At 46.4% G+C, this 22,223-nt stretch overlaps 1 protein-coding gene across 1 annotated transcript in view; it reads right to left on the bottom strand.

Moving 5' to 3' along the window:
* LOC311521334 (urea transporter 2-like) overlaps window positions 1-13,322 on the bottom strand; it is a gene marked incomplete at its 3' end in the record, with an annotated part of 42,928 nt that extends 29,606 nt beyond the window's left edge. The window contains exon 1 of the mRNA XM_084629616.1: window positions 13,262-13,322. The remainder of the gene's footprint in view (window positions 1-13,261) is intronic.
* Window positions 13,323-22,223: the final 8,901 nt, after the last annotated feature.

Here is a 22,223-nt window from a genome sequence, read left to right as displayed (position 1 = left end):
AGAGGATTTAAAGCCCCAGGTGGTCCTTCTTTATTCCAGTAGATTCCAGCATGCAGTTACATTCATTATATCTCACTTCCTTCAGGATTGTTATTGTGAAAGATTTTGAGCTGGCGTAAGTCAATGTGGCTCCATTGACGCTGATTAAGATCTGTTCCCATATATCTAAGTTCATGTTGCTCAATATTAAGTACAAAATGCATATTTTGTGATGTGGATGCGTGCGCACGCACACACAATCCCAAATGTTGGCAAGCTTCTAATGCATTTATTATGCTTGCTAGACATGCTCCATTGCATAGGGTAAATGTGCAATTAGAAAAGTAGAGTTAGCTTACATTTGGTTAAGAAAATAACATATTTGGTTTATCGTTTGTGACTAGTAGGAAGAAGGCCCCAACCAGCAAGTAAAAGAAGGCTGTGAGAATAATAATTAATCTTACTTGTTGTGTGGGAAGGATGTATAGGAGTATAACAGGGTTTAAAAGAGAACTGGATAAATTCATGGAGGTTAAGTCCATTAATGGCTATTAGCCAGGATGGGTAAGGAATGGTGTCCCTAGCCTCTGTTTGTAAGACGGAGATGGATGGTAGGAGAGAGATCACTTGATCATTAACTGTTAAGTTCACTCCCTCTGGGGCAATTGGCATTGGCCACTGTCGGTAGACAGGATACTGGACTGGATGGACCTTTGGTCTGACCCACTATGGCCATTCTTATGTTCTTATGTATGATTCCAAAACTAACTAATAAAATAAAGAGCTGCAGTAACAAGACAAAGGGAAACTGTCTTCAAAGAAACAAGCCCAAAGAAACAAGCCTGTTCTGCGGGCAAGCAAGGATGGGGAGAGAAATAAGAAAGGAAGGCCTTGGAGGAAGGAATGAGCAAAGATAAAGTGCTTCAAACTGGGTTTTTGCTAAAACTAACAAGTTAGCTGAAGAGTATAAAGACAGACATGAAACTATAGGTTCTTGGTCAGACCCTACCTGATCATACTGAAAGACGCCAGAATGAGATGGTCATCCCTAGGTTTGGCCTATTTGTAAGTATACTGCTCACAAATTTAAGAATACTCTGTTACTATATTGGGTGTGGTGACTGCTTATTTTTAGGCTGACATGTTTACAGCAACTGCATAAAATACCATTTGGGCTTTGGATTTAATGAAGAAATTTATAGTTAAATTAGTGTTTGGTGATTTCTCATATTATTATTCATTATTCCAACATTTTGATGATCCATGAAGGGACCGCAGAAATGAACATCAGTTGCTGTAAACCCCCCAGAATGAAGGGGTAGCAATCTATCCTCGGGGGCCAGTATACAATTCTCTCCTCAAGAGAAATTCAGTAACACCAGGGGAACCGAGGGAGGTACTTTGGATACCGCTGTAAAAGAATGCCTGACAGAGCATGACCAAGGTCTGCTGAATGCCATAAAGAAATTCGTGACAGAGCCCTGCAAAGGCCTGGTGAACGCTGGGAAAAAGGCTGGGGAAAAGGCTAATGTAGTGCCCATCTTTAAAAAAGGGACGGAGGAGGATCCAGGGAACTACAGGCCAGTCAGCCTCACCTCAGTCCCTGGAAAAATCATGGAGCAGGTCCTCAAGGAATCAATTTTGAAGCACTTAGAGGAGAGGAAAGCAATCAGGAACAGTCAGCATGGATTCACCAAGGGCAAGTCATGCCTGACTAATCTAATTGCCTTCTATGAGGAGAAAACTGGCTCTGTGGATGAGGGGAAAGCAGTGGACGTGTTGTTGCTTGACTTTAGCAAAGCTTTTGACACTGTCTCCCACAGTATTCTTGCCAGCAAGTTAAAGAAGTATGGACTGGATGAATGGACTATAAGGTGGATAGAAAGCTGGCTAGATTGTGGGACTCAACGGGTAGTGATCAATGGATCCATGTCTAGCTGGCATGCGGTATCAAGCGTAGTGCCCCAAGGGTCGGTCCTGGGGCCGGTTTTGTTCAATATCTTCATTAATGATCTGGAGGATGGCGTGGATTGTACCTTCAGCAAGTTTGCAGATGACACTAAACTGGGAAGAGAGGTAGATACACTGGAGGTAGGGATAGGATACAGAGGGACCTAGACAAATTGGAGGATTGGGCTAAAAGAAATCTGATGAGGTTCAACAAGGACAAGTGCAGAGTCCTGCACTTAGGATGGAAGAATCCCATGCACCGCTACAGACTAGGGACCAATTCTGCAGAAAAGGACATAGGGGTTACAGTGGACGAGAAGCTGGATATGAGTCAACAGTATACCCTTGTTGCCAAGAAGGCCAATGGCACTTTGGCCTGTATAAGTAGGGGCATCGCCAGCAGATCGAGGGACATGATCGTTCCCCTCTATTCGATGTTGGTGAGGCCTCGTCTGGAGTACTGTGTCCAGTTTTGGGCCCCACACTACAAGAAGGATGTGAAAAAATTGGAAAGAGTCCAGCGGGGGGCAACAAAAATGATTAGGGGGCTGGAGCACATGACTTATGAGGAGAGGCTGAGGGAACTGGGATTGTTTAGTCTGTGGAAGAGAAGAATGAGGAGGGATTTGATAGCTGCTTTCAACTACCTGAAAGGGGGTTCCAACAAGGATGGATCTAGACTGTTCTCAGTGGTAGCAGATGACAGAATGAGGAGTAATGATCTCAAGTTGCAGTGAGGAAGGTTTAGGTTGTGTATTAGGAAAAACTTTTTCACCAGGAGGGTGGTGAAGCACTGGAATGCGTTACCTGGTGGAATCTCCTTCCTTTGAAGTTTTTAAGATCAGGCTTGACAAAGCCCTGGCTGGGATGATTTAGTTGGGGATTGGTCCTGCTTTGAGCAGGGGGTTGGACTAGATGACCTCCTGAGGTCCGTTCCAACCCTGATATTCTATGATTCTGTGATTCTATGCTGTAAATAGATACATTATTGGCAAAGCATGACGGTGGGCCATTAAATGCCGCTAAAATTGTAAAGAATTTTAAAAGAAATTTGATGACCCTGGAGACAAATATCAATACTGCCTTCTTAAGCAATCCGAAGGTTAAAGAAAGCACAGACTAAGGCAGCTGTGTTTCAGGCACTGGACGCGGTGGTGAAGTCTGTCCGGGCAAAGAGCACCACCTTGATGTAGGAGTGCAAAAAACCCCAGAAATAAGTTCTGTGCTACTGAGAGAAATCAGCTGGTGAATGTATGTCTCTTTGGGAGATAAGTAAGTGATTTAAGGAAAGAGAGTGAGGAGTTCAAAGGAGCATTTGCACAAATTAATGCTACAGAGTTTGGAGGGTGTTGTGGAAATGGTAGCGTGAAAGTGTTATAAGAAGAGAATGCTTGGTTTGATAATAAAACCCACTTATGGCAGTACAGCTTGGTACACTCATGCCGGGTGGAGCCCTGGCAGTCAAACAAATTATACAGGAGGGTGGGGAGGGGAGGGGTCAAGGGGCAGCAATTACTACCACTATGCTTTTGTCCCCAGGAATCTTTACAGCCGTCCTGAAGGAAAATTGGGCCTTTTCTGAAAGGAATCACCTGAAAATAAACAATTATAAATGACAGCTGCAGGCAGAGAGACAGTGTGATTTGAATAATTTCACTATGAACGATTTAGTCAAAGTTACTAAAAGGAAATCAGGGTTTTCCATTGGAACTTGACTGGGGAGTGTAATCTGGGTACAACTGTGTAAAAATAATTAGACCAGTGCCAGGGACGTTAAGAAAAGATTTTTTTTTTAATGTAAAACTCTATTTGTGTAATTAGGTAAGGGTTTAAGGACCTAAAGAAACACTTCTGGTTTATAAAACCCTATTTTGTATGTTTAAAATGAACTGGCTTTTTAAAAATGCCACTAAAAATCCATTTGAATTGTTCATTCAAAGTTGCAACAATGATAGACACATTTTGCCAAACACAGCTAGCTAGTGTTGTTTGGCTTTGTTATTTAGCATTTAATCCTTTGGGTGTCTCAGTGTTTTTATAAAGTTCAGCGTCCTGGTCGTGGCTGTGGTGGCAGGGGCAGCCAGACCCAGAAGAGCGGGGAGAGACTCTGGATCCTTTTTCAGTAATAAAACAGCAGCTCAGAGCTGCTGGAGAAGAATGAGAAATTAAAATGACAGTGCCCCTCTGGAGCAATGGCAGGGGTGAGGTACATAAGAGATGCAGTTAGGAACACTGGGCCTTAAGGTGGCTCTGAGTAATCAGACAGTCACGTTGATAATTGTGCATGGAAATTCTGACAGGTTTCAGAGTAGCCGCCGTGTTAGTCTGTATCCGTAAAAAGAAAAGGAGGACTTGTGGCACCTTAGAGACTAACCAATTTATTAGAGCATAAGCTTTCGTGAAGTGAGCGGTAGCTCACGAAAGCTTATGCTCTAATAAATTGGTTAGTCTCTAAGGTGCTACAAGTCCTCCTGTTCTTTTTATGGAAATTCTGTGAGCACAAAATAAATGGTTATACTTCATGTGAAAACTGATATGACTATTATAATGTTGTAGCAAATAAAAAGTGCATGGTGAATTATGGAGGAATGTGTATGTCCCCATAGCATATGCAGGCGTAAAAGGAATGTAAACAAAACATGCTCCTTAATTAAAATCCTATGAGGGCTCCAGAGAGGAGCCATGGTAGGTTGTGTTTTCTTTTTCAGATTGCTGCGTGCTTTGGAACCACAACCCCGCGCCAAGAAAGATCAGTAAATAGAAAAAAATGGTGCTTAACCATGAAAAATCGTATCTAAAAATTATGATTAACTGTGGTGTAAAGTAAATGTTATTAGGGAGCGAAAAATCTGTCTGGTGGTCTTTTGTAAGTGAAAAAGAATAACTGTATTGAAACTAAAGCAATAGTAGAAAAGATTAAAATGCCCGAGATAGAAAACAACTTCATCTAATTAGTGTTAAACCTATGAAGAAAACGTGCAATTTGTAGACGATATTCTTGTGCATCTTACTGACGGGGAAAGCCATTTCAAAGTATTGGAAGCCCTGTTTAAGGTTTCGATGAAAGCTGGACTCAAGCTAAACTCAGAAAAAGGCCCAGCTAGTGAAATAGGAGGTTTCCTTCCTGGGACTAACCCTGCAACCCAGTCAGCAGGCTCCAGACAAACAAAATATTAAAGTGATTTTGGAGCTGCCCCTCCCTACCTCAGAAACAACACTTGGCATGAGAAGCTTTTGCTGGGATTTTGTTCCTGACTACCTCAGCCACTGCGGCACACTGCCGTCTCCCCGCTGCAGCGGAAAAAGGTAGAGTGGGAATGGAACCTCCAGCATATCCAGGTAGTGTATTATTTCAAAGAGGTTTGGACTCCAGTCCCAAATTATACAAAACCTTTTGGACTATTTGTAGCAACCAGGGACACAGCCATTTCAGCTGTGTTAACTCAGGGCTATCACGGGAGAGGAAAACCTATTGCTTATGCTTCCAGAGTACTGAACGGAGTTGAAAAGCAGTAAAGCCTCCGTGAAAAACACGTATTAGCTTTGTGGCGGTCCGGGACACATTTCAGATGTCGGGTGGGTTGGGACACGTAAAACTGTAATGACAGTACAGTGTCTAGTCCTAGTTTAACACAACCGCTGGCTGCTGAGAGCAGCAAACTGCTGTCTGTCCTCTTAAACAACCCTCACCTTTGCCAGGGTGGGAGTCTTAATTGACGGTGCTCCAGAGGAGTGTCCTGGAGGAATTCCCTCTCAAGAGGGGCCCCCTCACCCTTTTATCCCAGGTGCAGTACAGAAGCTAACTTCTGAAGGGCTGCAACCTGAGCGGCTTATGTTAGGCTGACCCCTCTCCCTATATCACCAGAAAGGGACCCACTCACAGGATTTGCTCAATGCTTAATTTGTAATGAAAGAAGGGCGGGGGCTCAAGCAATTAGGGGCTGGGCCCAAGCAATTCTTTTGCTTTCATAACTGACGTCACAAGCCCAGAGGCACGAGGGCTATGATCTGCCAAGCTGAGAGGTGCTGGGGCTCAGCCCTGGCACAAATTAAGCCCAGGATTTGCTGTTTGTGTGGGTCCAGCCCCTAATTATCCAGTCCTTGCTGGTACCACCTGAGCGCAAGCAGAAAACGGTGATTTAGTAACACTGCAAGAGTCTGATCCAGGGCTATCTGCTTTTACACCCAAAGTAACACACGGGGAGCTAAACCAGCTGAAGGGTAAATGGCTCCTTGCCAGGGGAAACTTGTTGCTTAGTGAAGGGGATGATTTAGATGACCCGGTCTGGATTCCCCTTAAAAGGGAAATGTTAAGACTGGTGCATGATGTGCCATCAGGGGCCCACCAAAACGCTGATGCCACTTATCAGCGACTAAGTAAGGTGGCCTGGCGGCCCAATAGTAAAACAAACGTAAAACTTCATGTTTTGTGCTAAAAACAATCCACCAGGGAAAACAAAACGTGGATTTAGCCAGGCCCAACACTGCAGGGGGTCCTGGGAAAGCTTGCCAAGTGCCAATGCAGGGGAGTTACCACTTACAAGAAGAGGCAACCAATATTTACTTGTGGCTATGTACACACAGCAGCTTAAGTGGGTATAAGCTATGTCACTCAGGAGTGTGAATAACACCCCCACCCCCACCCCGAGCGATGTAAGCTGACCTGAGCGCCGGTGTGGACAGCACTATGCTGGCAGAAGTGTTATCTTTTGTTGGCTTAGAGCCTCTGTAGGGACAGTGTACAGTGGCAGAGCTGTAAGCGCTGTAGTGTAGCCATAGCCTGTGATTGCTGATGCCTTTTACTAAATGGATAGAGGCCTTGCCTACTTGAAAAGCCACTGCACCTGTTACAGCAAGATTGTAGAATGTCTCTGCTAGGTGGGAATGCCCCAGGGCGTAGACAGTGCTCGAGGAACAACTTTCACAGGGAAGGCAATGAAAGGTGCTTTCATCATTCTGGGAAAAGAGCAAAAATGTCACATACCCTATCAGCCCTAGGCTTCTGGCTTGGCGGAAAGGACAAACAGAACAAGTGAAACAACACGGTGTGTGAATCAGGCAAAGACTGGGATGAAAAGTGGCCTTTGATTCTTATGGATTTAAGGGGGAAGCCAAAGTAAACCAGCCGGTGTCACTCCTTTTATTGCCATGATGGGCGGAGAGATGAGACTCCCAGAATATTTGTTTGCTGTCCTCATTGCCAAACCTAATGAAGGAAGGGTTGGTCACAGCTCAGCCGGTAAGACTGCTGGGAGAAAATTTATGAGACATGTAAGTGTCTATTGCACAGCAGCAGGGGCAGGATCATGCCAAAATGAGGGCATACTTTAACAAACAAGCCGGAACTGTAGATTGGCAAGTTGGGGACAGAGTGATGGTGCAGCTGACCCCAGACAACCCCCCATTTTTGGCATCTAGGTGGGGAGGTCCATACTATATAATATAAAACCTCAGCCCTGCCGTTTATTTGGTACAAATAGAAGCAGGACCTAAAAGCAAGGATCGATGGCTCCTGCTACTCAGTGAAAGTTGCACAAAGGTTCCCGTAAAGGGAACACCAAAAATTGGGTTGGATTTTTCAGACTACTGTCAGTGTATGAAGAAGCTGGTGTCATTGCACATAAGAAGTCTACCACTGCGGTACATGGAAAATGCAACTCAATAAACACAGAAATAACAATCTACGTTTGGAGATATGAAGAAGTCTCTGTCACTGAGGTGAGAGCCAGAAGCCCTGGTCAGTTGTGGGGTGAAATAGACAATGCCTCTGGATATTGCATTCAATTCTGTAAGTGGTCTAAGAACAAGCAAAGCCATGATACTTGTGTAAGAATTGACAGGCATCGCACCAATCCCTATTTAGGGAACAGTACCTTGAATATTCCATATGGGTATGCTAGGCCTGAGGGGCATTATACAGAGTTTGTGTTTCCTGTAAAAGTTTATGCAAACAGGGCTTATCAATATGTACCCTTCTGGGGATCAGGAAGGGTAGAAATAAGAGTGGCACAAAAGTACATTGAAAAGAAAAACTCAGAGTGCTTCAGGGTAGAGGCAGGACCCGGTAATGGATTGGTATTAAGGCCCCTTAAAGAAGAGCTATACAACAATGTTCAATGTAGACATGTACCTGTGTTGTTTAATTTGATTTCATTGCCTTTGCCAAAAGGATTCTGTCTGCCGGAGCTTGGCTAATTGTATGGCAAAATGATAAAGGACTATTGGGAAGACTTTGTTGGTACAAATGCAGAAGTAAAGGCACCCAAATCAATTCAAAGGCAAAGCCAACGGAGCCTATCTGCCAGTGATGTAGCAGGTGGTTTGGAGCCAGAGCATCAATCTGAAACCAGGCAGACATTGAGCCCTTGTGGGAACATGACCATGCATTCCAACGCCAGGACATCCTGAGCCCAGTGACTGAGCATAGGAAAGAACTCATTAATCAATAACTTTTGAATGTATATAATATGCAGTTTGTTTAAGGAAGTACAGCACAAAGTCAACGAACAAGTTAACCAAACCAATTAAGGTTATCAAAGTGGGGCAATGGCCAGGGCCATACCCTGTTCTATGCCTGGAGAGAATGTATTAGCCAAAATCAAGGCCACTCTCACTGATATGGAATAAGGTAAATTGCCCTCTTGTATAACCCCAGAGAAACTGAAAATGTGATGAGGCTGATTGGTGTAAAACTATAACAACAAAACCTCTCCAGGCTCCAATATCATGAAAAGAATACAGGACTCCTTATCCCACCTACGCTATCTGTCCCAGTAATTGCAGATCAGGTCATTCAAACCCCTGTTAAACCTCTCAAAGTTCTGGAAGATACGGCAACTAATTAAGTTGGAAAAGAGTTTGTTTCTCCTCCTCAAATACTGTTGCAAGATGAGGACAAGGTCTTGAAAGCACTGAGCTTGTCCTGTTGCTCACACCTGGGAGACACCAATAGATGCCCATGTAATGTCTTACAGACAGAGCTGCTGGCATGTGAGTTAACTCTGCGGGAGCAATCTCCAAACTGCACAGTACAGTAGAGATGCTGGGGAACTGGTGAAATGAAAACTGCTTATGCTGGGATTGGTAAATATTGCTTGGTGGATGGCAATAGCCACATAGCTAGATCCAAAAAATGTTATTCTGATTGGCCAATTTTTTGTACCCCACCAAAATTCACTGCAGTGATAAATGGAAAGACTTTACATCCCATACCCATTTTCCATAATGTAACTGAATGATGGGCTGAATTCAGATGAGAGGAGAATGCTTGAAAAGCAATACCCAAATTTGGGCATGCTATCCTCACTTGAACCTGGATCTTAAAAGCTTAATAGCCATGCACAGAGAATTCGGCAGTTAACTAGCTCCACCTGGTGGGAACAAGGGTACAAAGTGGAATTACATTCATGGTGAAGATTTGCAAAAAGAAACGGAGTATTTGTGGCACCTTAGAGACTAACAAATTTATTTGAGCATAAGCTTTCATGAGCTACAGAAGTGAGGTGTAGCTCACGAAAGCTTACGCGCAAATAAATTTGTTAGTCTCTAAGGTGCCACAAGTCCGCCTTTTCTTTTTGCGAATACAGACTAACACGGCTGCTACTCTGAAACCTGTCATGGTGAAGATTGTCATTCAGAGCTTTGATAGTTATCAGTGTGATTATGGTAATTGTAGTTTTGATTTTGTATTGTCAAGTTTATTAGTTGTACAAGATGTTGCAAAATTATAGATGTATGTTTAAAATGCTTAATGTAGTAAAGCCCATGTAGTATGTAGGGTTCTAAGGTGGTGAATGTAGGATAATTATGAAATTAAACAATTAGCGTTAGCATAAGTTTGGTTAAGAAAATAATGTATTTGCTTTATGGATTGTGGCTAATACGGAGAGGGCCTCAAAAATCAAATAAAAGAAGGCCGTGAGAATAATAAGTAATATAACTCGTAATGTGGGGAAAATGTATGATTCCAAAACTAACAAAGAGCTGCACCAACAAGACAAAGAAAAATTGTCTTAAAAGAAACAAGCACAAAAGTTTCCACTGTTCTGCTGGCAAGCAAGGATGTGGGGAGAAGACAAGAAAGGGAAGCTTGGAGGAAGGAAAGGGGCAAGCATAAACTGCCTCAGACTGGGTTTTTGTTAAAGCTGTCAAGTTACCTGAAGAGTATAAAGAGAGCCATGAATCTGAAAGTTCTTGGTCAGACTCTACCTGATTATGCTGGAGACTCAGGGCTGGATTAACCTTTTGTGGGCCCAGCCCCAAACATATTTGTGGGCCCCCACGGGGGCAAAGGAGCATGGCGTGGGGAGTTTGGTCCCCAGAGCAAGGGACCAGCCAGGGGCAATGGGGCATAGCACGGTGGGGCCGGCCCTGCTCCACCCAGCCCAGTGCAAGGGCACTGTATTCAAACCGGCAGTTGTCAGACGCACACTGGCCCGCCCAGCCCTGTGCTGCCAGTGTGCCCCTTCCTCTCGGGGGTGGGCCCAGGCTGTGCCACACAGCCCCCAACTCCCTATGCCCAGCATCTCCCGGAACTGCTATGCCCAGCAGCCCCACACACAGACCCTCCACCACAAACGCACAGCGGCCTGCACTCCCCCCCAACCCAGCACCCTCCCTCCCCACACACAGCCGCACCACTACTGCCCAATGCACTTCCCCACAGCCCACCATCACAACTACACAGCATCCCACTCAGACCCCCCACTTCCCAGCATCCCAACACACAGACCTCCCTCCCCACCCCAAGACTCCCTCAGGATCCACTTGCCTGGAGATAGGGTGACCATACGTCCCCATTTGGCTGGGACTGTTCCCTTTTTAAGCTCTGTCCCGGCCAGCCTGACTATTTTGACAAAACCGGGCATTTATCCTGTTTGCTCTTGCACTGATCAGTTGGCAAGAGCAAATGAACAAATGCCCAGTTTACCAAAAAAGTCCAGTGTGCCCCCCCATAGCGGGGTGTGGAGGAATGTGCGTGCGGGGAGCGGCGATGCGAGGTGTCAGGCAGCAGGGCTTGAGGGGTCAGCCCCGGACCCAGCCAGAATGCAGCTTGTGGGGGGGGGGAGGTTTAGGGGCCAACGTCAGCCCCTGGCAGCGGTGTGGGGAGCTGGGGCAAGGGAGGGGTCAGCCCCAGTTCTAGCAGCAGCACGCGGAGCTCGGGGAGTGGGGGGGGGAGGGTCAGCCCCTGGCTGCGGCGTGGGGAGCTGTGGGGGAGGGGTCAGCCCCAGTGGTAGATTTAAGGTTAGTGGGGCCCTGGGCTCAGCTTCATTTTTGGGGCCCCTCCTTGGGACCCAGCCGAGAAAAAGAACGTTCTCTTTTAGTTCCCCCCCTGCCCCCATTTTTCATTCTTTTTTTCTTCACCCTCCTCCTGTAAGTAATAGCGAGTACACGAAAATAGAGTGAGATAGCTTGATTGTTTTTCTAGTCTAACTTATTCTTCCACAGGCCACCTGAAAATCACTGCGGGGGGGTGGGGGTGGGTCTCGGGGGACCACTTAATGATCTTTCCAAATATTGTTTGTACCTTTAGCTACCTACTGTAAAGCGCTTTGGATAAGAGCACTTTATATAAAAAAGAAAGTAAAAAAACCATCGGGGTGTGGGGTCTGGCCAGGAGTTAGGGTGTGGGAGGGGGCTCAGGCCTGGAGCAGGAAGTTGGGGTGTGGAGCGCTTACCTGGGGCAGCTCCTGTTTGGTGCGAGGGGTGGAGGTGGGAATGTGGTTGGGGGGAGGGGTGTTGGAGTCAGGGCAGGGAGCACCCCCATGACTCCAGCCCACACCCCAGCCCCCTGCCCTGAGTGGCTCACGGCGGGGGGTGGGGAGGGTGGGATGGGGGAGTGCTGGGGCCCCGCCTTTGCTCCGCCCTGCCCTGATTCCACCCCCTTCCCCAAGGCCCTGCCCCTGCCTCTTTTCTGCCTCTTCCCCCAAGCATGCTGTGGCCCCACTCCTCGCTCCCCCTCCCGGAGCACTGGCAAACAGCTGTTTGGCGGTGGGGGAAGTGCTGGGAGGGAGGGGAAGGGGTGGGAATGTGGCACACTCTGGAGAAGAGGCGGGGGAGCTTGGCTGCTGGTGGGTGTGGGAGGAGCCAGCCTTGCAGCAGGAGCCCAGGAGCCGGCAGGACCAAGCTTCTGCCTCCCCCGCAGGAGAGAGTGGTGGGCAGGGGCAGAGAGGAGCTTTGGGGGCCTTGCAGCCCAAGCAGAGCGGATTGGGGGCAGGGCCCCTTTGGAGCCTGGGCCCGGCACTGTGGCGCCATGGGAAACCTGGTACTAGCTGGAGTACACCAGAATGAGAGGGTTAGCCCAAGGTCTGGCCTATTTGTAAGTATACTGATCATATACTTAAGAATACTCTGTTACTGTATTGGGTGTAGTGACTGCTCATTTTTAGGGTCTTAGCTATATTTAGAGCTACTGCATAAAGTATCATTTGGTTTTTGGATTTAATAAAGGAATTTATGGTTAAATTGGTGTTTGGTGCTTTCCCATAAGAATGGCCATACTGGGTCAGACCAATGGTCCATTTAGCCCAGTATTTTGTCTTCCGACAGTGGCCAATCCAATTGCTTCAGAGCGAATGAACAGAACAAGCAATCATCCAGTGATACATCCCCTGTCAATTCCACCCAGCTTTTGGTAATCAGAGGCTAGGAACACTCAGCACATCAGTTTGTATCCCTGACCATCTTGGCTAGTAACCATTGATGCCTCCATGAACTTATGTAGTTCTTTTTTGAACCTAGTTATAGTTTTGGCATTCACAACATCCCCTGGGAATGAGTTCCACAGGTTGACTGTGTATTGTGTGAAGTAGTACATCCTTTTCTTTGTTTTAAACCTGCTGCCTATTCATAATTCCAGCACATTGCTCATAGATAAATGCCTTCTTAAAACACTCATTTCAAATGTAGCTCAACTGTGACAATCAAACACGCATTAAATCCATCCATAGTTCAACTTTCAAAGATCTGTCCAATATTAGAATATCTCTGGCTTTGCTATCACAGTTGATCCTGATCAGTTTTGACTGGTCATTTTTCATTTGCAAAATTAAAAGGCAGTAAACAGAACAGATAAGAGAGAAGCAGTGCATGTATCAAAGGTACAGTCAGTCGGGTTAATAAATGTAATTAGAGTGCCTAGCAGAAAAGTGCTGGGAATGAATATGATTGAGGCAGTCCCCGGGTGCTGTTTCACTTACTCTAATCTGCTTTATTTACTTTCATTTACTTCCATTCAAGAGTTTTGTTAACTGTCTGTATTTTCCTATTCATGGGGGAAAAGGCACAGATACATAAGAAATTCAAGCTCTGCATTAAAACAAACTCTTCTTACCTTCCAGCTGAGTCCAGCAAGGCAGCTGTTGCTATGCAGTATCTGACTATCTATTAAAGAATGTGTGCCGAGCCAGAGATAGTAGACCAAGTGCCCCACCAGTTTATATAGCGAGAACAGCTCCTATCGTAACGCAACAAATTGAGCACTCCTCCTACCATTTCATGTTACATGGCAGATTGGAAAGACATGCTAAAAGGTAGCCACCTGCTCCACCTTTTGTCTTGGTTTCTTGCCAAGTATCTTACTAAACCCCATCTTTCCTGCTGCTGTTTTGCATTTTCATCAAGCCTACACTTTTCCACTCCACATTAAAATTCAATTATTTAATTGTGTAACTTTGCCTGTTAGGTCACCAAAGAAGAATCCGGAGGAGTCTGAACTTATTTCTATGGTATGTCTTTGTCCATTTTAATGCATCTATACACACATCAGTGTAGATGGCTTCTTAGCAGAGAGGGGAGTCAGCTGCAAAAATTTGAACCATCCAACACCCCCAAACCTGAGGAGGGAATCGGAGCCAGGATTTTGCTTTGGTCAAGTCCTGTGATATGAACCAGTTACGATATATGGATTTGGCTTTTGAAACTTCCCACCCTAACCCCAAATTCTAAGGCTGTATGAAACTGCTTTGGGCTCATATTTGCTTCTCAGCAGAATTCCGTGAGCCCAATCCTGTAATGTGCTTCTGCTCCAGGTGCTTAGCACACTTATGACCTTTACTTTGTGAACTGGGTTTTTCCTAGTCACTTGAGAAATTCAAGTTATTTTTTTCACCGGGACCCCCTGGCCTGTGGGAGGAATCTAGCATAGTAGAACATTGGCATTTTTGAGAAGTTTATAAGGCAAACATACATAGCTGTGAAAGGTAGAAAGAGGGTACCAGAGGGGAATCTAAGAAGGGTGAATAGTGCAAGAAAGGACAGTGAAAACCCCATGAACTTAGATCTAGAGCTGGCCAAAACGCAGGATTTGCAGTTCACAGGAAATTTTGCTTTGGTTCAGTTCCAAAGGGAATAAATCTATTATTTTAATGTTGTTTTTTTTTTTTTTAACATTTCCTGCAAACTGGAAATCTTAAAAACAAATTCATTTAAGAAACACTGACACACGGTGCTTCTGACACAAAATCCACTCCCCACAGCTGCTGCGTGGAACTTACATTCTTATAAAGTAACTAATTTGTTAGTCTCTAAGGTGCCACAAGTACTCCTTTTCTTTTTACATTCTTGTGAATGTCATGGTTGCTGTTAGCCCCGGGGCAGTCTGCATGGTGGATTTGCCCTAGAAGAGCTGATTCTGGGAGACCACCCCAGGGCTTTCGGTTCCTAACTCTATGGCAGGGAGAGTGGAAGCATCGGAAGTCCCCCCAGAGCTGCATTCCCTGGAAAACTGTGGTTTTGGCAGGCACGCTGCCGTTGCGGTGTATGCTGAGCACGAATGACCAAATCTTTGACAAGCTCCTGAAGGACCCCGCCTTTGATTAGCTGAAGGTTTCATGTTCCATGAATCAGCATTCTCTGAAAGCCCTCTGTTTTGGATGTAAAATTCCAACCAGCTCTGCTTAGATATCTTTCACATGAATTAAAGACCCAGTTTCATAGATTTTAAGGCCACAAAAGACCATCGTGATTATCTCGTCAGAAGAACACAGACCATAGTATCTCTCCCAGGAATTCCTGCATCAAGTCCACCAGCTTGTAGTTGAAGTACAGACCACATCTGGTTTTGTGGCTTTGCTTCCTACCCTGTAGAAATACAAGCTCTTGCTCTGCAGTAACTGAAAGGAGGATATTCTATTTATATATATTGTAGATGCCCATCCCTGCCTATGAATCACATGCACCGTATTCTGATCAAGATATTTTTAATGGAAGAATGTTCTTACTTTTTCTTAGCTGGGTCTGTGCTCGCAGTTTTCAGCTTCAATTCATTAGTGTGAGCTGGTCCCCGCTTAATCTCCCAGGCACCATCCTTGGGACATCGCCAGATTGTGCGATAAACTGAAGCTGTGGCTCATAGCACATGTGTTATATAAGATAGCGTGATGTTATTCTAGGAAGTGCTCAGTAATAATGTTTGCCTTTTCTCATTGTTTGTTACTCTTGGGGAGCCCTTTACTTTTCTTTCCTGTTCAACAAACACCAGCCGCTCAGAGGAAGGAAAAGGATTTGGGCGGACGGTCCTAATATAAAGAGTTTGACCACAAAACCTCTGTTCCAGGACCTTACCTCTAAGCCACCTTTATACTTCCCACATTCTGGGGCTGTTCAAATGCAACCCTGGCTCCTGGTGTAAGGTAAAGCAGGCTTTCTATTACTCTATATTGTATTTGCACTGCCCCAGGCCTCCTAGGTACTACATGCTAGAGTAGATTCATAGATATTAAGGTCAGAAGGGACCATTATGATCATCTAGTCTGACCTTCTGCACAACGCAGGCCACCGAATCTCACCCACCCACTCCTGCAATAAACCTCTCACCTATGTCTGAGCTATTGAAGTCCTCAAATCATGGTTTAAAGACTTCAAGGTGCAGAGAATCCTTCAGCAAGTGACCCGTGCCCCATGCTGAAGAAGAAGGCGAAACCCCCCCAGGGCCTCTTCCAATCTGCCCTGGAGGAAAATTCCTTCCTGACCCCAAATATGGCGATCAGCTGAACCCTGAGCATGTGGGCAAGATTTACCAGCCAGGTACCCAGGAAAGAATTCTCTGTAGTAACTCAGATCCCACCCCATCTAACATCCCATCACAGACCATTGGGCCTATTTACCATGAATAGTTAAAGATGAATTAATTGCCAAAATCATGTTATCCCATCATACCATCTCCTCCATAAACTTATCAAGTTTAATCTTAAAGCCAGATAGGTCTTTTGCCCCCACTTCTTCCCTTGGAAGGCTGTTCCAGAACTTCACTCCTCCGATGGTTAGAAACCTTCATCTAATTTCAAGTCTAAAGTTCCTGATGGCCAGTTTATATCCATTTGTTCTTGTGTCCACATTGGTACTGAGCTTAAATAATTCTTCTCCCTCTCCGGTATTTATCCTGCTGATATATTTACAGAGAGCAATCATATCTCCCCTCAGCTTTCTTTTGGTTAGGCTAAACAAGTACGAAGGTGCTGCAACCCCCGCCCTCATTCCTTGGGACTGCCCCCACAGAATGCCCCCAGAACAACCCCCTATGACACTAGATAGCTAATTAGCATTAAGGCGACTCAAGGAGGAAATGCATTTCTCAGCAAAATGTTCACAAGCATCCCTGTCAAGTTCATCTGAAAAAAAATCCTCTCGGGCTAATTCAGGCATACCATGTTCAGGTCTTGCGGGGCAGAGGCACGCTTTAAAAGGGAGAGTGACAAACTGGAAAGGGTTCAGAAAAGAGCTGCAAGAATGATCAGATGCCTGGAATACATGTCTTTGCAAGACTCTAGCTGTTTATCTTGTCAAATAGAAGATCTTATCAAAGAGTAGCTTGATCATGTTCTATAAATTCCTTCAGGGGGAAGAGATTTCCGACAGTAGCTGGCTCTTCAATCTCACAGACTAAGATATAACAAGACCAGGTGGCTGGAAGCTGAAGTTTAACAAATTTAGACTAACAATATGGTGCACAATAAGAGTAATTAACCATTGGAACAACTTACCTAGTTGTCACATGAGGGCTTTAAAGAAAGACTGGACGTTGTCTGAAAAGATCCATTTTTGCTCAGCCAGACAGCCTAGACTTGATGCAGGAAACACTAGTGGCCCGATCCAGAAAGGCTCTATGTGCCTAACTCCATCCTTTCAGTATCACCGGCATTGTCAGAGCCATTGACTAACTCCTTAAATACCTAAGCCCCCTAACTGGCTGCTGGTCAGCATTTTTGAATTGCTGCTGCCACCCCAATGAGCTGCTCAGAGCCTTCACTCTAGCTGAAGCCCCAGAGAAACGAAGCATGGAACACCTGTCTGAGATCATGCCTAGCACTTGGTACCAGTCAGACCTGGCAGCAGGACTCAAGCTGCTGATTGATGGTGGAGGGAAGGAGCCCGGCACCCACACAAAAGACAGCTGTAGGAAGGGGGAAATGGAGGATGTGCATGATAGAGGTGAGAGGAGGGGTGGGTTGGGGTGGGGGGGAGACAGAGAGAGAGGGAGACATTTCTGCTGGTAGGACATGGGCTATCTAGGTGGCTGACCTGGCTTAGGTCCTAACTCCAGGAGACGGTTCACAACTCAGGATCCTGAGCAGAGGGAGATCCCTATCTCCGGCCCATCAGCCAGATGCACCAGCTCAGCCAGCTAAGCCCTTCTTCTTGGTATTGCATTCCTGGCTACCGTAGGTGGCTCCCCATTCAGCTGGTTGGCTTCTGAGGAGCCCTGCCTAGCTGGCTACCTCTCCCCATGGAGAGCCTGGACACCTAGCTCTGGCTGAAAATGCCAGAGGGCAGCAGGCTGCCTATGTGTTAGGTGTTGTAATGCCTTAATACCTTTAAGGCCCCGGGCCTTGGTGAAAGTCTGTGGCCTGGGTCATGTAGGAGGTCAGACTAGATAATGATAATGGTCCCTGCTGGCTTTAAAAAGCCATACATCGGTGACTGCAGATCTCACTTGTGCCAGCTTTACACCATTGTAACTCATCTGACTCCTGCGTTAGACCAGTGTAAGGGAGCTCAAAACCAGTCTGGAGCTGCCCATTCTAACCTCCAATCCCATGAGCTGTCAAGAGATGGTACCAAGTACATTCCGCACTCCCAGAGTCACCAAGTTAACTGGCACTGGCGGGATAATCAGGGGCATAGGGGTGACTAGCTTTACTTGAAATTACTAGCGCTCAGATGCTTTTTGGAAGGAGGAGGAGGTGGAATGCCCTGTTCGCAAAGACCCATTACAACAGTGCCCTACTACAAGTTAATAAAGCCTGGACTGCTCTCCCCCAGATGCTCTCCAAGCTGTTCCTTCAAGTGTGCCGTGAGCTCTTCCCTTGGGGCAGAGTGCTCTGCCACCACATCCCACCTAGCTACCAACAGCTCGGAGAAGTGCATGCAGCAGTCGATTGCCAGTGGACTGGGCTGACGTCACATTTTGGCTGTATAACTATGCTCAGTGTAAGCCGACTTAGCCTAATGCGTTGCCCCCTGAGACTCAGATGGAGTCAGACCCCTAAAAAGTGGAACGCTGAGGAACGCCACGAGATAGCTGCATGGATGGTCGTTTTCAGCAGCCTTGTGGTATGATCAGATCTGAGGGAGCAGGTCAGGCTGCCACAACCAGTGATGCAACATGACGCAAGAGGAGCGTCCATCAACAACTCTGTGGCTCTCCATGTCCTAAGCCACGTTACCACAAGCCATTTCCACTTAGGAACACATCAGAGGCTGAGTGGAAAAGCGCACACAACAGGTCTGTCACCATCCTGCATGTGTTTGTTGAGGGGACTATTTTTTTATTTATATACAGTGGGAATGCCCATAATCTGGTGTAAGTGGGGGTGAGAATCCATCCCTTGAAACTGGCCCATAATAAACTTCTCTTTGGCAACCTGCTGGATCATTTGATGTCCTGAGTGCACAGGCAGCCACCCCACTATATTGATCTCTGTGGAGGCAGTTTCAGAAGAGGATGGGATGAGATGTGGCAGGGAGAAGGCAGCACAGCAGTTGGGGCAAGGGGAGCCATTGCTGGAGTCTAGATTATATGTGGCTTCGAAGGCTGCAAAGCTGGCATTTTTCTTAAGCAACTTTGTCACTAAAGCAATAAAACATTCAATTATAGATCATCCACCACAGTCTATTATTCCCATTAGGCCATATTGCCAGGTGGGTCATTTAGCAGTCTTTGAGGGTCTTGGTTTCTCGATTTTAGTGTGTTTCTCTATGGAGCACAAAGCTTGTGCAGCTGTAACATCAATTCTGCATGACGTGCTTAGGTGCGGAGGGGCATATCATATTAAAACCCCCTCCATCCGCTGCTCAGTGTGTGCTGGGAAGGGCTTCAATGGATGTGAAAACCCGGGATGTCATTAGTGTGGAATTGCACTTTAATTTCTTCTGTAGAGTAGAACCTCAGTTGTGAACACCAGAGTTATGATCGATCAACCCCACGCCTCACTTGGAACCGGACGGACGCAATAAGGCAGCAGCAGAGACCAAAAAAAGCAGCAAAATATTGTACAGTACAGTACTGTGTTAAGTGTAAACTACTACAAAATAAAGGAAAGGAGTAATTGTGGCACCTTAGAGACGAACCAATTTATTTGAGCATAAGCTTTCGTGAGCTACAGCTCACTTCATCGGATGCATCCGATGAAGTGAGCTGTAGCTCACGAAAGCTTATGCTCAAATAAATTGGTTCGTCTCTAAGGTGCCACAAGTCCTCCTTTTCTTTTTGCGAATACAGACTAACACGACTGTTACTCTGAAACCTGACAAAATAAAGGGAAAGTTTAAAGAAGAGTTTCAGTGTAGCAGCCGTGTTCGTCTGTATTCGCAAAAAGAAAAGGAGGACTTGTGGCACGTTAGAGACTAACCAATTTATTTGAGCATAAGCTTTCATGAGCTACAGCTCATCACTGGTTAAAGAAAAGATTTGCCAAGGTAAGGAAACTGTTTCTGTGCTTGTTTCATTTGACTAAAGACGGTAAAAGCAGCATTGTCCTTCTGCATAGTAAAGCATCAAAACTGTATTAAGTATTTGTAAACCTTTGAAAGAACTAACATAATGCTTTGTTCAGAGTTACAGACATTTCAGAGTTACAAACAACTGCCATTCCGGAGGGGCTATTGTAGTTAAAAAAATACCAACCTTCATGCAGTCTTAAAAGAAGGAGTATGCTCTGTTGTTTTGTTGGTATGCTCTGTTGTTTTGGTGCCCTCTGGTGGCATATTTCAAAAATAGCAACATGGGCCATTGTGAAATCCTTCACTCTCCTACTCCGGTGGGTGGATGTGTAAACGCTGATACGCCATTCCTGGCATAGCCACAATTCCCATGCATACATATCCCCTGGGCACAGGCCTTACTGAATTGCTGAAGCTCCTTATAGAGGCTGTGTGAACGAGTATAAACTTGCTCCTTTTTACCAAACCAAATGAGATGACTCATGTGGGGGGATGGAAGTGAGATCTGGATTAACATCTTGGATGAAGGAACCGGGTATGTTTTGCTTGGAAAAGAGGTGATTAAGGGGAACATGAGAGCAGGCTTGAGATACTTGAAAGGCTGCCATAAAAAAATGGAGAAAAGTTGGTCTCTTTTGCCACAGGAGGGCAGGACAAGAGGCAATGGGTTCAAACTACAGCATCGCAGATTTAGACCAAATGACAGGAAGCACTTCCCAGCTGTAAGAAGAGTAGCACAATGGAACAGACGCCTCGGGAGGTTGTGGAAGCTCCTTCACTGGAGGTTTTCAAAAGGAGGCTGGAGAGCGGGGGCGGGGGGGGGGTGTCACACAACAAAATTTTTTTTGCAGATTCAATAATAACAATAATGGACAGTTGTATTTTGGTGTCCCTGGCCCCCTGCTGCCTCTGCTGGCCTCTACAGAGCCCTCTAGCCTCCCCTGCCTCCCCCAACCTCCCATCACCATGCTGGGCCCTGCTGTTCCCCCTCATTGTCCTGAGCTCCCTTCCATGGCCTTGCAGCCCAGGCTCACCCCAGGGACACCAGAACGGGGGGGGGAATGGGGGGGCGCAGGGGACTGTGGCTCCGTCACTTTTTATTGGCCATAAGGGTGAGTGACGGGTGGGGGAGAGGGGCGGAGAGGCACTCATTGGGGGCTGGGGTCTTGGGGGGGCGGAATGGGTGGTGTGGGAGGTGGGGCCTCAGGTAGAAAGGGTGATGCGGGGGGCGGGGGGGGAAACGGGTCAGGTGTCAGTGGGCCCCCTTCCCACTTTGAGGGAACCTTCTGCCACTCCTGGCTCACCCTGCTCCTTGCCTCTTGACCATGGTGACGTCTAAGGCAGACGCTGCTGAAGACCTGCCGCCAGAGCCCCACGGGCTGGAGCCAGGAGAGGGATGGAAGGGAGTTAAGCCCACCCCAGGAGCCATGCAGTTGAAGCTGGAGTGGGTTGGGGCTCAAGCCCACCGTTGGAGCCTCCTGCTGAAGCGGGGGTGGGAAGGGTTTGAAGTCCACCCCCGGCGTCCCACAGCTGGGTCACCCTAACTCTGCATTGTAGACCAGGGCTAAGTGATGTAGGAGCCTAATGAGTGTGAATGCTGTTTGTTGGCCCAGCTGTGAGTAATTTACACCTCAAAGAGACAGGACAGCAGGACAAGCAGCTTGTTCAATATCTTCATAAATGATCTGGAGGATGGTGTGGATTGCACCCTCAGCAAGGTTGCAGACAACACTAAACTGGGAGGAGAGGTAGATATGCTGGAGGGTAGGGATAGGATACAGAGGGCCTTAGACAATTTAGAGGACTGGACCAAAAGAAATCTGATGAGGTTCAACAAGGACAAGTGCAGAGTCCTACACTTAGGACGGAAGAATCCCATGCACTGCTACAGACTAGGGACCGAATGGCTCGGCAGCAGTTCGGCAGAAAAGGACCTAGGGGTTACAGTGGATGAGAAGCTGGATATGAGTCAACAGTGTGCCCTTGTTGCCAAGAAGGCCAATGGCATTTTGGGATGTATAAGTAGGGGCATTGCCAGCAGATCTAGGGATGTGTTCGTTCCCCTCTATTCGACATTGGTGAGGCCTCATCTGGAGTACTGTGTCCAGTTTTGGGCCCCACACTACAAGAAAGATGTGGAAAATTTGGAAAGAGTCCAGCGGAGGGCAACAAAAATGATTCAGGGACTGGAGCACATGACTTATGAGGAGAGGCTGAGGGAACTGGGATTGTTCAGTCTGCGGAAGAGAAGAATGAGGGGGGATTTGATAGCTGCTTTCAGCTACCTGAAGGGGGTTCCAAAGAGGATGGATCTAGACTGTTCTCAGTGGTAGCTGATGACAGAACAAGGAGTA

This window comes from Lepidochelys olivacea, assembly GCF_965140295.1.
Source record: "Lepidochelys olivacea isolate rLepOli2 genome assembly, chromosome: 5".
Classification (NCBI taxonomy): domain Eukaryota; kingdom Metazoa; phylum Chordata; order Testudines; family Cheloniidae; genus Lepidochelys; species Lepidochelys olivacea.
The sequence above is the reverse complement of the archived record's forward strand: the minus strand, read 5'-3'. Positions and strand labels throughout refer to the sequence as shown.